This window comes from Chamaea fasciata, unplaced genomic scaffold, assembly GCF_029207755.1.
Source record: "Chamaea fasciata isolate MVZ Bird 193981 ecotype frontalis unplaced genomic scaffold, bChaFas1.0.hap1 SCAF_6, whole genome shotgun sequence".
NCBI classification, from domain to species: domain Eukaryota; kingdom Metazoa; phylum Chordata; class Aves; order Passeriformes; family Sylviidae; genus Chamaea; species Chamaea fasciata.
The window spans coordinates 19,592,098-19,609,864 of NW_027094091.1; the positions used below are offsets into that span (position 1 = coordinate 19,592,098).

The following is a 17,767-nucleotide window of genomic DNA, read 5'->3' on the forward strand; positions in this document are numbered from 1 at the left end:
TACCAAATATTTGTATTCTTAATGACAATCTGAACTTCTGCACAGTGAACTTCAGCTGACATTACTATTGATTTCAGTGTCCCGGAGACCTAGTGGGGACTTTTGGAGCCCTGGAGATGGGTCAGCAGAGATTTGCAGTGAAACATACTTAACCATCTGGTCTACCTTCTGGAAATCTCTTCCCTCAGCCTGGCATGGACTGAATAAATATCTTCATTTATAATCATTTCCATAATGACTTAGAATGTTGACAGAGATTACTCATTAAATTTCCCTCTATATGACCCAGCTAACACAACCATCCCAGAGCATATACACTTCCACTTCTCTATTTTAATTTTTCTCCTAAATAATGTCCCTGTAATTCACAGCAATCAGTTCTGGACTTAATTATTTAATATTTTGGGAGTACTAACTACCCACTCTGGTCAACATGCTCCAGATTTTAAATATATATATATATATATCAGAACTTCAATACAAGCTATAAATAAAGTCCAAATATGTAAACCAAAAAAGTTCCCATTTCTCACTCTGTTGATACAACTTCAGCTGCAGATCTTAGTAAAAGTATTTTTTAAAATTCTGTAATGTGTGTCCCTCCTCAAAAAACACTGCAATACCACCAAATGAGCAACAAAGAATCCTTTTACAGTCCCCATTTTCTTCTCAAGGGCTTGTCATAAGGCTGTGAAGCAAAAAACTCTTATCGCTTTTTTTGCTTGTTTTTTGCAAGGTAAATTAAAAACTCCTGTCAGTATACTGAGCTTAGCCCCTTAATTGAGGAAAACAGAAGTCTATATTATGGCTTAGGAATGGTATTGTCCAATTCAGTGCTCTCATTGAATCAATGTGCTGCTTGCTCACTCCCTCCTCTCCCTCTGTCCCTCTCTCTGGAGAGGAGAAATCGGAGACACAAAAGACAAAGATCACAGGGTGAGATAGAACAATTTACTGTAAAGAGCAACGAGATAAGAAAACAAACAGTAACAGCAACAAAACTAATGACACAGGGTGCAAGAGGCAAATAATTCACACACAAACAACAATACCCAAGGCGCCCCTTATGCCACCCTCCTGTAGATTGGAAGGGACTCCCTTTCCCTGCTCCAGGCAATGGTATGCGGTGGTTTTCGAGCTGCTGTAAAAATTAACCCTCTTCTAGCCAGAGCCAAGACACTTAAAAAAGAATTTCACAGCAGGGTTTTCCCGATGTCAAAAGAGAAAAAAAATTGCTTATATCACATGTTTCTGGGCAAGATTTTAAGAAGTTTTGTAACACTTCATATTTAAGAAGTTAAAATGACATTATTGACTGAACTCACCAATACCCTTTTTTTATTGTACTTCTACAGCAAAATTAACAGTAAGTATTCTAATATTAAATATTTACAAGAGCAACATAGTGTGAAGTGTCTCCCAAATAACCTCTTACCTCGTAGATATTTGAATGTGGGTCACACGTTACCAAAACAGGTAAAATAAAACTCCTTAACACCAGTGTAGCATTAAGAAGCAGTCATTCTCATTCTGTGCTGGATGCACGGGGAATATTTTCAAGCCTGTTGTGCATACCAAGTACAGAAAAGGTCATGTTTATGTACTGTATTTTATGTACATATTCACTGTTTTTCCTGGAAAACACATACAGGTGATAATAATTTCCCCAAAATCATTAACATATTTTTCCTCCAACTGATGAAGGCAACCCCTCTCCTGGATGCCCCTCAGGTGATCCTTGATTGTCAACCCCAAAGTTTTACCTGACAACTTGATGAACTCGGTGTTACTTCCCAAATGTGGAAGTGAATTGACATTACTAGACCGGTTCATTATTTTTGCATCCTCTTCTTGGTTGATGTTTAACATAGTTTTGCAGAATGAGCATTGTGAGGTTCCATAGGCCCAGGGTTTATCAGAATAAACGTTTTATCTTCCCACCAGCTGAGAAAAATAGTTCATCTGGCAACAACAAAAAGTTGTTTTCCTTGGCAAAGTGGAGATTCTGAGTACTGTGCAGGAGTAGTTGTTGTAAATTCCCGAACTTCTGGATGAAGATTGCAGTATTATGATTGTCACCTAACACAGTAGTCACCATTTCTTGCCTAGACATGAAGAACAGATGAAATATATTAAAATTAGAAAAGCCTCTATATTCAATATAATTCAATTCAAATTCCAAGAACTATTTCTTATTATACTGGATTTTTTTAAAAAAATATTTTTAGTTTTAGAAAACTGTTTTTATTTGCTTCATTGTGGAATAATATAATATAATGCAGAAAACTAACCACAGGTTCCAGAAAAAAATAAGAAATCCTGTAAGAAAGTCCCATCAGCAGTAAAAGTTAAATCTAGGTTATATGATTTCACTTTTTAAATTGCTGCCCATAACTTTCATAACATCAAGATGCACACAAACATATACGCATACACATAGGCATGCACATGTATATATATTTTTACATACTGGACAGTTTAATTTTTCAGAAAAAATCTAGTTTATTTTGTTGACTGTTAGTCTCAAAAATACATAAAACATTTTTCCTTCCTTTTCTCGTCCAGAAACTGTAAACTTTTACCAGGAATTTTATTATCTCGTAGGGTAAGTTTTGGACTGGACTTCCTGACTCTGAATTCATTAATACAAATCAAATGTTATTACTGTCCAATAAATGCCCTCTCTTTATGTGGAAAGTGCAAAATAATAAGTTTATGTTATGCATGTGATTCAAATAATATTGACAAATAGGGTTTTATTTTAACTGTATGACCAAGAGATTCTCATCTTTTTCATCTTTCCTCAGTGGAAACCTGCATGTCTGCCTACATAAATTGAAATCAATGGAAAGATTTTCAGATATCTCAATATATACTAAAACCAGTATTTTGAATACACTGCAAATAAAGGCATATAATATTAGCAATGGAAATAGGAAAAAAAACTATGTACTTGAGCATAGTAAAACATGGAGAAAAGGTATTTGTGCCTTCAAAAGTGACTAAAAAACTGTCTCAGCAGTATCCAAATGGCTTTCTCTTCTGACAGTAGTTACTGATGTTAGGTTTGATACATTTGTTAATTAGAGCTTCTTTGAAACCAGGATCCTGGATGACCTGTAAGCAGTAAGATACTTTTAAGCACAGATTTTACTTAGATTACTTTGAAAGTAGGCTCACATGACATTATAATTCATCATTGGTGTAGGCAAGTTAAGCTTTGCTTTTTATGTAAGTACTTGACTGAAGAATCCAAATATAAAGTTGGAGATCATTCATTTTTTTTTCTCAGATTTTCTAAATATATTCACTAAAAAAAAAAATATCCTTTGGATGTAAAGAATATTTAGGTGATAGCAAAAAAATAATGTACTTTATTCATTATGACATCAATTTAATATGCAGACTAACAGTTCTTGAATTCATGTGTTCTGGAATATTATGGTATCTCATTAGAATGACCAGCTAACTCATTTAGACATCACTTCCTCCTCAAAAACTGGTTTAAAAAGTAAAAATCCAGTTTAAATCTATATATCAAATGACTAAGGATAGCTCTGGAGGAATAAAGAAGTACTGGTTAGATGATATCTGCTGGCACAAATGTAGGAGGATACAGTTTCCTGTGATGTCTTTAACTATTCAAAAACTGAAATAAATTCAGGTTTTGAATCTGGAATTTTTTGCTGCTAATCTGTATAATAAAATATTCCAGTTTTAGACAAGCACTCTCACATATCCTTCTGGCTTGCAGGAACTAACTTCTCAACTGTCTTACTGCTTACAAAACTTATGCTCTTACTCAAGATCATGTTCGTGGTTTCATAATTCTCTTCAAGACACTTCCAGAATAAAAATTAATGTAACCTAGGTGTCTCACATTTTTACTCAAACCCACAGAAACCCTCTTGTGTTTTAATAACAGCAGACTTGAGTAGAGAGTTAAAGAAAGAAAGACAGAATAAAGTATTTTAAATCAAATGTAAAGTTCTGCTCATACTGACCTTCAAGAATTAGAATTTACTTACATAGCCAAGGTGACACATTCACAGTATTATGGAATAGTCCATAGAAAACTAATCTTATTTGTATAGTTAAAATATGAACAAACTGGCACAGTCACAACTAAACTGACATGATTGATTGCCGCAAAGTTTAGAATTTGAATACATCCCAAGCTATGCTTAACCTAATACCATCCCAATTTCTGGGTTTTGAGGAAGATAAACAGGAGTCTTTTTTTTTTTTTTCTCTTTATTTAAGAAAGCAGAAAGAAACTCAACAGAGACATACGGGTAGAAACCAAAGTGCTTAATAAGGATGAAGAAATGTTGCAGATCTAGAGAGGGGAGGCCTTGCTGAAATTAACCAGTGATATGAACTAGGGAAAAAAACCCAGAAAGATGTTCCTGTATATTACAGGTAATTTATTATGAATCATAGGTCTATCTAGTTTAAATAAAGCAAAATTTTAATTAATTGTCCACTGCTAGGCTTTAATATTTAAATTTTTAATAAATATTTAATATTTAAATTTCTTAATTTAAAAGCAAAAAATTAATAAAATTAAAAATTAAATACTGGAAAAGCTTGTTTGCTGTTTTAGTGGGAAGAGACTATTATTCTTGATCTATCACCATTCATATTTCTGGCCAACCGCGGAGATTTGAAGGTTCCTACACAGTCTCTAATAAAAACACCTCACAATTCCCTACTTAATGTTCATTTAAATACAATGTTGAAAAACATCACAAAGGAAATTTGAAACTTTTCCCTACTTTTCAGATCAAATTAGTTAGGAAATTTTGTATATTTAGTCTTTTTTTAATTGCTTAAATGCAGAATTCCATCATAATGGCAAGATTTTTAATTCTGCGCATGCTTATAGCCATGCAACACCTGATATTCCACCACAGATACTTTCTTAATCTTTGTAGCTGAACTCTTCAGGGCTTGAGAAAAATGTCAGACTGTCCATTCTTTTACAGATCCTTCAGATGCTATGAATAATCTGGTAGTCTAAAATCACAAGTAATACTTTTATATCCAGACTATCAACTGATTATATCCAACAGATGAACTGATAACTCTCTGCTAGTGAAGAAGTCTTTAACCTATATATATATATTATGGTATAGATCTCTTAGGCATCATACAGAAATAAAATACAGAAAATTCAAGTAAATAATGTAAGAAAATATCATCATCCTTTTATCACTAGTAAGAATTCAGTTAGAAGTAGCTTAATAACAAATAAAGACAATTAACTGTAGGATATATATCACTTTAGGTGACAATAGCTTTTCTTGTGCATCTTTAAGATGCTATTTTGAGCTACCCACCTTAATGGCTGAGAATCCCAGAATATGTAAAGTTGTGTATCCAAGCGTCTCTAGATCATTTGCATCTGTTAATAGTTGGAGGATCATAATTTCCAGTGCTAATTCTTTGGCCTGGCATTAGAAGGAACAGAAGGGAAACTACCAGCTTATGAGGGAAAATCAGAAATATATAAACTGAAAAATAGACCCCAATATTTTGACAAAAAGAAAGACATTTCAGAGGAATGATCAATTGCCACATTAATGGTTTTTCTTTATTGTTTCTTATATATGGGAAAAATTAGCATACTTTTATCCATGCAATTATGCAAATGACATAAGTGCATTGTATTTTGAAGTTCAACATCTGAATGTAAAAAATATGATGAGACAGATGTGAATAAATGCTGTTTGAAAAGTTTTGATAAGTGCTTTATATGATTCTAGTTGCATGCTGTAAATGGTATAAAGGGAAAAAAAGAGATAATTAAACTGTGAATAGTAATAAATAAGAGTACTTACATTGGATTCTGTTGTGACTAAATACACCATAAATCTGTTGCTTACATTGATTGAGCCATGAATGTCTGTTATCATAAATGAGCCCATAAAAAATACTTCACACACATTATGAGTAAATTACTCACTGATTAAACTGTTGCCACACTTACAGCACGATTTCCTTCACTTAATTCAAATATTTCACAAATACAAATCTGCCATCAGTTTTGGAAGACAAAATGATATCTTACACTGAGTCAGCTGTGCAAAGAATTTGCCGTGGTGAATAATTTAGCTTGGATCCCTTTGAAAAATATGTGTAAGTAGGAACATTGCTTTTCTCCTATCAAAACCCAATTCTATGTGCTTACAGAAGGCATAGCATTTAATTATAAATACATGGTAGTCTCTGAAAATGAAACAAATAGTTTAAGAACAATTCTTGTGCTTAAAGCTTTTAATGGCATTCAGCAAAAACTCAGCAGTGAGTGATACCTTAACATGGAATCACAGAACAGTTTGGGTTAGAAAGACTTCTGAAGGCCATTTAGTCAAAGCCCATGCTCAGAGAGAATTAAATAAGGGTGGTCAGTGGTGGTCAATGCCTTCCCCATCAAGGTATGAATACCTCAAGGGTGGAGGCTTTCATACTTTCATACCTTTTTGAGATTCTCTTTCCTTATGTGACCAGTCTTGATAATGAGTTCCTCAAGATTTAAGCCCTTCAAGATTTGAATCAAACTTTACAATTTTTTCAGATGTTCATAAGTAGCTATAGCTGGACAGTTATTATTATGCAATTACATTGCAAATGTTTCATGCTTGACTAATCTTTTTTTAAGGAAAAGAGAAGTCAATGCCAAGATAAATGAGCTGTCTGGACAATAGTCACCAGGAGTCAGAAGAACTGAGCAGTACCTGGTGGAAAAGTAATTTTTGCAGTGGGCAATAGGAACCACTGACTCATTGACCACCTACTTAAAATGGACCGTGTGAGTCCATTAATTTGTTCTGTCACTTGCATAGATCTCCTTCTGAATCCATTTTTCCACATATGAAAAAAGATCTGGAAGAATTATAGACAGTATTATAGGTAGTTATTGGGTATTTTAATTTTGAATTCTGAAATTTCCATCATGCTTTTCCTAAAGTACATCAAGCAGACCTATATCATAGTAAATCATCAACACAAATATTTTTAAAATGTTGATTGGTTTGTTGAAAAACTACTGTACTTGATGAATAAGGCATAAACATTTTAATCTCAAAACACTTACCAAAATAAGACATGGAAAGTCTTGTCAAAGAATTTTAAAAAGAAGTCAGAACATTTTATTAAAGTATGAAAAGGAATTTGCCAGTGGTTCTAAAACTGTCTTGCTAGCATACAGCTACCATGTACTAAACTCACTACAAGCCAACATAATATATTTCAAAATTTACACTTTGCTGCTTTTATACAAAGCTATGAGTAACCTATTAAGAAAAATACTTTGTGACATTAGCTATCCAACTACTCTGTAAATTTTAATCTAGTTTTAATTCATGCTGCTAAGGCTGCTGACAAAAAGTAAGAATGAATTCAGAAAAAAATCTGAGCAATTTCAATATTTTCTGTTTGAAGCTCATTGAGTCCTCTTATTAGCCCTTAATTTCTAGAATATTTGCTGAAAAGAGAGAAGCCACTAGTTAACAGAGAAACAACAAGACAAGGAAAGGCAAAATAAAAGAATAATTTCCTGTTACATCTATGAATTATCACAATATCACACTGAGAAATCATGCCCTTGCAACTATCCGTTTTCTAGCACGGGAAAATAAGGAAATGTTTTAATGAATGTCATGTTCAGTGAAAGTAAGAAAATAATTATTCTTTCATTTCTTCCGGTTAAAAACTAAGCAATATAAAAATTATTGTTTTAAAAGTTTTGCTAAAAATCCTAGATGATGTGAGTAAAAATATAGGAAGATGTGAAATGGTGTTTTTTTACTGTAGTCCTGTTGGAGACTGAATGTTGTAATTTAAGGCTTAAACATCTTCATGAAGGACCTTTGCCTATTAAAGCAAAACTGTATTACAAAAGCTGCAGAAAGGACCACCATGTCCTGAATAGGCCTTCTGACAAAGGCCCTGAAGTATTCTTTGTCGTAGTCAAGATGGCCACTGCACTCAGAGTGTCTCAATAAAAACCTCAGGGGGCTTCAGGCATCAGCACCATGTTATCTAGAAGTCTTTCATACCTTTTCTATGTAGCAATCCTATCGGCAGCTCCACACAGCTCTGGCTTTCTCTCCTTCTCTCTTCCTTCTGCAATTCCAACTTGCTGCTTCCTATCCCTGGCACAGCTACCTAACCCTGTCTGTCCCTCACACAACTTCCTGTCCCTTCCTCCTCTCAGCACGACCAGCAGACTCCAACTGACTGACTACCAACTAACTCATTCTTTTATCATGCCCAGCTGTGAGGGCAAGGCTGTTCCCACTCTGTGGTAGTTAACACAGCTGCAATATACTGGAGGTAGGATTGCCTTTAGCATTATCTCTATCTGTCTTACCGCAATTCTTGATGGAGATAAGATAGTGACTCACCTAGGTCTGAGGAGAAAAGAATACAATCCCAGAGGGACCAAGCTTAGCACCCCTGGGGAGGAGACTGCAGCCCCAGAGCTATCAGCCCCAGGACTACTATCAGCTTCCAGGGCTATCAGCCCCAGGACCATCAGCCCCAAGGATATCAGCTTCCTTCTTTCTTCCTTGTTGCTTCCATGTTGCTTCCTTCCTTCTTCCTTCCTTCCTTCTTTGTGTTTCCAAAGTATGTATTTTATCACCATCCTCATGAGCAGTTGAAACCAGGTGGGACAGTGTTTCCCTTTCCCCCTCCCTCTGGGCCCATATCTTCTGTTAATGGCCCATCAATGCCTTGCCCATCACTCACAGGTAACTCCCTCCAGGAGCTATCTTTGTTTAATAAGCCATCAAGGACCCACTGCATGACTCATAGAATGATATCATCCCATTGTGAGATACTCCGCCCAGGGGGAGGAGCCAAGCATTCCCACCTGGATATAATGTGGGATTTGGGACAGTACAGGGAGCCTTTACCCACTGGATTCCCAGAGGATAAGAGCTACCAGACCTTTCTGTGGGATGACTGCTTCAGGAAGACCACCTCATCTGCGCTGCTTCCACCACCCTGAGTACCAGGGTGTCAGGTTGGATTCTGACTCTGTTAGGGGTTTTTTGAACTATTGCTTTTTATTTATTGTATTTTATGTTACTTTTTTTTTCTTTATCTCTATCCCTCTCTTTTCTCTCTCCATATTAAATAAAATATATCAAGTTTTTAACTCCAGCATCTAACTTGGTTTGGTTTTAATCATGTTTCTTTGTGTATATTTCCAACATTTCTGGATCTGATCTGTTTTATTCACAGAGGCTTAGTTTCCTTTGGCCTTCTGTGTTAAACAAGTTCTTTACCAGCCCATATTAAATTTTGGTGCTATACTCTCTCACATTTGTTTAATTCAATTAGAATTGAAACACAGTTTTAAACATTCCTCAGTTTCTTGCACCTTGATCTGACTGCAGCCATTTGTTCTGATATTTCTTCCTAGAAACACTTTAAAAAACAACTCATTGAACATTTTGCTACATATTTTAGGGCTGCTATAATTTTCAGCACTGTGAACTATCTTGTCCTAGTTCTGCCATTTACAGAGGTGAACAACAAACTGGTCTTAAAGGAGATTTTTAGGAGCATTTAAGTTGCTGAAGAAGAGAAGACAGTGTGAAAATTATTTGGATTGAATTCAAGAAAGTACTTTTTAAAAAGAAAAAGAATCTTTTGATCCAATTAAAAATTTTTATTTATAAATGTGTCATTATTATATTTTAGGCCTGAACTCTGGAGTAAATATTAGCAACGTAGCTGGAGTGAGTTAATCAGTCCATTTCACCTCAACTGATGATCTGACCCTATCATATTGGATGTCTATTTGTTCTCCCCTATTTATAAAGTATTTTGGAATAACTAAATGACATTCACATCAAACTCTGGAAGAATTCCTGTGGCTGATTTTTAGATTAGATTTTTCCTTAATTATCAGATTTAATTCTCTCAATTTTAGAAATTGATTATGTTCCTAAGAAGAAAGCAGACTGAGGAACTGATACCTCAGTTATTGAGAAAGCTAGGTTGATATCCTTCCTTCAGTATGTTTGTAGTTTTAACTAAATGGGCTTGAAATAATCTCCTACATTTAGTTTTCACTGTAATTTAAAATGCATCTATTCTGATACACTGTGAAAGCAAACTCCTTTGACAGAAGACTACATGGTGACTTCTGGGTTCTCAAAAAAGTTTCAGGCAGAAAAAGCTAAATTTCCAAGTCTAGGATGCATACAGTAGATTACGCTAGATTACTGTCAGTGAAGAACAAAGCTGATGTCAGGTAAATATAGCACGAAGAGAGAGCTGGATTAAAATTTTCCCCTTAGGCATCTTGGATCCAGTGCCTTCTGTCTGACAAGATAATGCATTAAAGGAAGGAAAGTATTGCATTTTTATGACTAAATGCAACTAAAGCTAATTTCTTTGGTAACTGTCCAGTTGCATATATTCCTGATATGCATATGCAACTCCCCAAAGTTAGGTATAACATATTTAATAGAATCATGTTTTTGGCAAAATGCGTGAGGCACCATTTATCTTGGGGAGCTCCCCATTACCAGTCTGACAGCTTTATAGTTCTGTTGGGAAATGAAGCATAACATCAGGTTACTAAGCAACTCCGCAGCTTTTTAAAAGTACTTCTTGGAACTCACTTGTTTCTCTTAATTGATTCAGTCCACATCATTTTGAACATAAATGGGACATCATGTTTAGAAATATGCTGCATAACTACTTTTAGCTAACATGTCTTGCTACCTCTGCATATCTAAATCAAGCTCTGGCATATAAATGTCATATTGAAAGCAAATTTTATCTTCTTTCTGAGTTGCATTGACATTTAATATATATAAATTATTTTGACAGTTCAAACTAGTCTCTGAAGTTGTCTGCCGACTGTCAGAAAATAGCATAAAAGGCTAAGTAGCAATTTCATTGTTCAAGTTTTACATGGAATAGTTTTAATTAGTCAAGCTGGCTTCTTAGCTAATTTGTTAGCTGTAATATATCAGAACTAATAAGAAATATATCTCTGTACATTGTAATCATGTTGATATTTTCTTGAGTCACTAAACCTTTGAGCAAGATACCATCTCACATCATCTCTGAATATTAGTGAAAAAAAGTACTGGCATATCACAACTTATGAAGAGTAAACTAGGCTTTATAATTTCTGACTTTTCTCCCCATTTTGGTGGAGGTAGATAACAAATAATGTAGCACTATATAGAAAGGCTGACTTTGGGGTTCTTTCCTCAACTTAACTAATGTTTCTTTATATGCTTCCTTTTTTTTTTTTTTTTTTCAAAAAAATTAATACTTTTGAAATGAATAAATACATTATTGGGAAAAAAAAAAACAAACACAGACTGAGGATCAACTACCAACATGTGTTGTTTCCTGGTATTCTAAACCGTCCTTTTCCTTTATTGCTTATTATTTTGCTGATTGGCTCCCTTTTTTACCTTCTACCTCTGAGTCTGTAATTTCCTGAAATATTTATTTATTTTAAATTTTGGTTTTCATTAATTTATGTGGGGGCCAGCTTTCCTGCAACTGTGACTGGAAAAAAAAATCATTGTCTTGATCATCACTTAGACCTGCACCCTTTTTGTTGTGCTCTATCAATTGTAATGTTGTTGAAGGCTTAAACCTAAGATTAGCCTTTACTGATTTGATTCAGTAACCAGCATCTTACAAGGTTAAAGGTTTAAGTCATGAGTTAAAACATAGGACATATTTTTAAACCAGAAATTACTTCCTTCCCCTCTCAATGAAAGGCTCATTACACTTACAAGAAATTATTTTTGTTTACTGCAACGTATATGAGTTCCTGTCTTGTGGAAGTCATGCAGGTATCTTATATAAATTTATATATGCACCAGATTGTGAGGTAACCCCTGTAGTGGGGTAGACCTTTTTGCATGTCTCTCATATGGACAATTTATTGGTCCACTCTTAGGTTACTGCCCACTTGAGTCCCAGTGTTGTAGTACTCTGGCTTAGCATGAGTCTTGTTTTAATGCTTTGCTAAGGAAGACTACTTCACAGTGCCTCTGCTGCTCCTGGGGCCAAATGCTTGATCACTAGTCAGGGAACCTCCCATTTTGTGGCCTGTGAAGCAACTTACTATTTTAGAAATGATGATGCCAGAATTGTGAGAGAATAGGAAGAAATGATCATAGAAACAAATTTCACAGTGTGTGAGACTCAGTGTATGGGACATATTTTCCATGAATGCCTTCTTTCTTCCCTGCATCTTTTACCTCTCATAAGAAACCTTCCCCTATATTTCTCTGTTCTTTCAAATTTTTCTAGTCACTGTCTTGCACTTACTTGTCTGCTGGGAGAGGGGTGTTGTTAATTATTGTTCTGTGTGTATTATCATGCGTGCACTAAATGATAATCAGGTACACAAAAAATCTGGGTGGATGGAAATGGAAGACATGTCAGAAGATGATGAGAAATTGTCCTATAGAGATACTCCAAACCCCACCCACTGCCCCACCCCCCCAGTGTTTAGGTGAGCTTTGTGTCTCCAACTGCATTGGACCCAGGAATATTTATCTGGATCTATATAATCTATATCTATACCCTCTATATATCTGTATCTATCTGTATTTAGTGCTAATAAATGTTACTGTACTTCCTGTTGCAACACACATTACTACTCTGTTAGGTCAATTATTACTGTCAGTTCTGAATCTACTTTCCTATTTCTCCAACAAACCATACTATTCATTTATCTGTATCATGCAAGTTCATATTGAATTCAACCAGAACTAAAAAACTGAATTGCCAAATCAAATTATTTTTGAACCTGTGCTCATGAACACCAGATTTATAGAGCTGAATTGGTTATAACCAGAAATTAAGCCCAGCTGCATCCAGCCATTCAGGCTTCTAAGGACCAACTGGAATGCAAGAGGGTTTATTTTGCTGCCAAATTTCTATACCCTTAGTGCAACAAGGGGAAGGTTCAAGATCTTGTCTACTACAGGACAGAAAGAGACCAAGGACCTGACATTGCCATTTTTCTTCTGTGGCACCGTGAAAAATTATGGATCTTAGTTTTTATGAGTACTTTTTGAACTTACTTCTCAACATGCAATGCTATAAAGCTGATAACAATATAGTAACCATATAGTTAGCACTGATGACTGCAGCCTATAGTGATTTTTAGTCATTAAGATCTCAGTGTTCAGACTTAAAAACTGTTTGATGAGAGATCTCAAAGCCAAAGTGGGGTTGTCTTGTTTCTTCTCTAATTCCCCTTGTTTATATCTAAAGCTTGTATGCCATTGTCTTCCATCCCCAAAGGGGCAGTGGGAGGTGATGTTTCGTCTGCTCCCAATACTGCTTATCTTGTTTTTCTTTTCTCTTGGTAGTCATTCAAGAAGTCATTTTTCTTGCATATTCATTAGTATGTCCCTGCCTCTTTGCAGTTCCTTGTGCTTATCTTGTTCTTAGTATGGCAACTTCTGTTTACTTTCGAGCCTGCTGTATAAAATTACACTTCTCTGTCATTTTGGTGGTCACATTGGTCACTATTCACATAGTAAATATATGTCTATCTATAAAATCACAGTGTTACAAAATGTTTATATGTTTCTACACTATTTCAATACATTTAAATTGAAGATCAAGGCAAGCTAATATTAATGATATCCTTATTAGGACCTTTAAGGGTCTACAGTTGTCAGAAGCCTCTGCTTTGGCTACAGATAAGTTACTGGCAGAGGAATTATGCTAGCCAGAAGAAAATTTCTATTTCTCTTAACATGTGTCCTTGTTAGAAAAGAATGCTAGTTGAAGTCATTTTACCAGTCAACTCAGGGATATCTTTTGAACATATTTTACAATGATATAGAAGGACCTTTCATCCCAGTATTAGTAATGGCAATGTATTATTTCAGAAAACCTGCAATATTTTTTTGTGGAAATATCTCCAAGAAAACTATCTTTCCACTGAAAGAGAAAAAAATATTTTCATCTTATCAGGAACACTTAATGCCCAGATGTTAGCAATATTTTTGTTTCAGTAGTGCTCACCTAATCCAGACAGATGGAAACAATAGAAAACCAAGTTTGAGTCATGTTTATAACATGGAATTATTTCATCTGGAGTACGTAAACTATAAAATAGTACTATTTTAACTGCAAAGAATTGACAGAATTACTTGTTTAGCCTTTAATAGATACTAAATCTGTAGACTGCAGAGACAATATAACATGAAATTTCATTCCATTTTGCTTAAACATCTGTAATAAAAAGAGATTCACACCTCTCTTATAGTTAAATTTGACTGGTGATCCCTAGGTTTATATTCAGAGAAATTCAGTAGTAATATTTTGCTGGACATAGGAAAGGTGTGACTTTGGCTTATTACAACTGATAAATGTTTTAAATATCTATCCTTTGATATTCCAGTTTCTTTACATGATTTACCAGAACTTTGAGTTTACAAGTTTCCAGATGAGCCTTAGGATTCATGTTCATGTTTTCCTGAGCATCACAGCTTTAGTCTATCAAGACTTCATATTCACTATTCTAGTTAAACACCTTCACACACGAACTTTCTGAGTTTATCACAAACTCTTGACCATCAAAAATTCTTGATACAAAGAGACATGATAGGGATTACATGCAGCTGGAATAGAGAGAGCAGAAGCAATGCAAGAAGAAAAATCTTTGAGGATCTGGATAATTGCCTGGTGAAGCTGCCACTTTATACACTTCTCCATTATGCCAGAGGAAAGAATTGTATGGCATAATTTCCTTCCTAGCCAAGAGAAAAATTTGGCTTCAAAATGTTTTAAGGAAAAACCAAGTCTCCAAATCAAGAGAAACAAGGCCTTGAAACTGAGTCGTTGCAATCACCTTCCTGGATATTAGCAGTGTGCCTGTCTTCCACTTGGCTCGTGGAGTCCATCCAGGGTTATCTTTATACAATTTAACACACCTTGCTTACGTACTCTTTCTTTTCACCAGTTCACAGTCATTCAATTTTCTGCTTTTCTTTTTTATCACTAAACCCATTTCACCTCATTCACAAGGCTGCCTTCACTATATCATGCTGTGTCTGCATTCTTCCGTATCAGTTTTTATCCTAGAGCAGCAGACAACTGAGTCTGATTCTACTATTATGTGATTCCTATAAACAAAAGCTTAATTAACACAAGACAGTGCTTATTTAGCCACTACACAATTTTAACTTGAAACAAGTGAAAATAAGCTTAGTACAAGGCAATCACAGCACTGTCAAGTAAATATAAAATCAGCGGGTTTTCACTAGCAATGGAAAAAATGTTGTGGTCTAAAATGGTGTATTGGGTTTACACAGCTGGTTTTTGCCAGCTGGGGGACTACAGGGGTGGTTTCTGTGAGACACTTTCAGAATGTCTTCCCCCATGTCTGGCAGAGCCAAAGACACCTGGCTCCAGGATGGACGTGCTACTGACCAAGGCTGGGCAGGTTACAGATGGTAGTAACACCCCTGTGACAACCTTTTGAAGAAGAAGAAAAAAAAAAGTTACTGCACAAATGTAATTGTGACTAGAGAAAAGCAGAGTAAGAATATGTGAGAGGAACAACTCTGCAGACACCAAGACCGGAGAGGAGGGAGGTGCTTCAGGCACCAGAGCCAGTGTTGCAGACCATAGTGAGGCAGCTGTGCCTCTGCAGCACATGGAGATCCACAGGAGGGCAGAGATCCATCTGCAGCCCATTGAAGAGGCTCACTGGAGCAGGTGCATGCCTGAGTGGTACTGTGAACCCACGGGAAGCCCATGATGAGTAAGCTCCTGTCAGGGACCTGCACACCCATGGAGAGAGGCCCACTCTGGAGCAGTCTGTCCTTGAAGGACTGCACCCCATGGTAGAGTGACCCATGTTGCAGAAGTTCGTGAGGTACGTTGCCTGTGTCATGGACTAACGTTGAAGAAGTTCATGGAGAATTGTCTTCCTATGGGAGGGACCCCACGTTGGAACAGGGGAAGGGGTCCTCTCCCTGAGCAGTGGTAGGAACAATGTGTGATGAACTGGCCATAACCCCCATTCCCTCTCTCCCTGCACCATGGAGGGGAGGAAGTAGGGCTGGGAAGGAGGGATGGTTGGGAGGGAAGGTGCTTTTAGGATCTTACCTTACTTTTCATTATCCTATTCTGATTTTGTTAATAATCGATTCAGTTAATATCCCTAACTGTAGCTTGTTCTACCTGTGACAATTTGCTAAGTGATTTCTCTCCATCCTCATCTCAACTCATGAACCTTCTTAATTTTGTCTCCTTGTTCAACCATGGAGTGAAGCGGAACAATGGAGAGGCTTTGGTGGGTGCCTGGAATCCAACTAACATCAACCCACTACAAATGGGCATTCTGTTTAAAGACTACAGAAACAGACTTCTCCAGCCAATGGAGGAGACCCAGTCAGAGCAGATATCCAGGCAGCAGAACCTGGAGAATCCCATGTCACTGTTGTGCCTCGTAAAACCTTTAGTTCATGGAGAGAGCCCCACACAGGAAGGTTTTCTGGCAGGGAGGACAGACAGCGGAACATGTTTATGGTTAAGGACTGCAGCCCATGGGAAGAAGCCACTTTGAATAAGAAGAACATGTAAAGAAGAAGGAGTGGCACTGAAAATTCCCTTCATTCCCCATCTTGCATGAGCTGTTGGCAGGGGAAGTAGAAAAGTCAGGAATGAATTTGGGCTTGGGAGGCAGGGAGGACTGAGGGGAAAGTGTTTAAATTTAGGTCTTTGTTTTTCACTATCTTACTCCATTTAATTGGCAATAAATTAAATAATTTTTTCTCAAGTTGAGTCTGTTTTGACTCTGGTGAGTGATCTCTGTCTTTACCTCACCCTGTGAAGTTTCTCACCTAATTTTCTCCTCCTGTCTTGTTGAGGAAGAGAAGTGAAAGTGTGGGTATCCAGCAGCTGATAAGTGTCAAACCTCCACAAATATTAAGCATTATTCAGCAAGTCAGCACAAAAGAGAAAAAATAACATGGAAAAAAACCCCACCTATTTTTGGATTTCTATAGCATTTATATTATCTGTAAGATATTCTAAAATTATATTATCTTATAGATAATTATATTATTTACAAGATAATGTGTCAGTATTTATTAAGGACAGGTGATGGTTTTATTTCATTTGAAAGCATGATTTTTTGATTATTGAGGTACAATAATATTATTTTTCCTGCTTGGATATATTATATATGTATTTTAAAATAAACAAATTTCAAATTGTAAGCAACTGAGAAATTTTTCTTAGGTTTTTTTTTGTAGAAAATATTATTATAAGACTAAAATTGCCATGATCTAATTCAGTTTCCCAAATCCTTTGACATTTCAGTGGCCACAAACCTAGGAGATTTTTTTCTTTCCATTTCTCTTTTGTAATGATAAGTAACTGTCATCGGACTAGAGACAAAGTGAAAAAGATAAAGAAAGAGATCCTAGCAATTTTCAGACTCTATGAGATATTATTGTCATCTTCCCTAGAAACTTTGACAAGAAAAATCACATCAGTCTTCCAAACACCTGAAGAGCAAGATGAAAGTGGTCTTTTTACTTCCATTTAGCGTGAGTTTGTGGGTAATATTTTTTTCTTGTTTTGTTTTGGCTTTACTTTTCTTTTAAGATGATACTTTTTTCCCACTTCAAAGTCTTAAATATGTTCTGGATAGAATCAGACAGAGGAATACTTGCTTTTTGAACACTGAATTTTATTTTTTCCTGATCTTCACTGACATTTATAACCCTTACTA

General features: G+C 35.8%; 1 long non-coding RNA gene across 3 annotated transcripts; it reads right to left on the bottom strand.

The window, feature by feature from the left end:
* Positions 1-937: 937 nt before the first annotated feature.
* On the bottom strand, positions 938-8,599 carry LOC136290558 (uncharacterized). 3 transcript variants are annotated; one of them, XR_010721204.1, is made up of 4 exons: positions 8,064-8,225; positions 5,343-5,453; positions 2,954-3,117; positions 938-2,105 (listed from the first exon to the last, which is right to left on the bottom strand). It is a non-coding gene; the product is annotated as an uncharacterized lncRNA (long non-coding RNA). The 3 variants fall into 3 exon arrangements; XR_010721205.1 differs by lacking the exons at positions 2,954-3,117; positions 8,064-8,225 and adding an exon at positions 8,412-8,599; XR_010721203.1 differs by lacking the exon at positions 2,954-3,117.
* Positions 8,600-17,767: the final 9,168 nt, after the last annotated feature.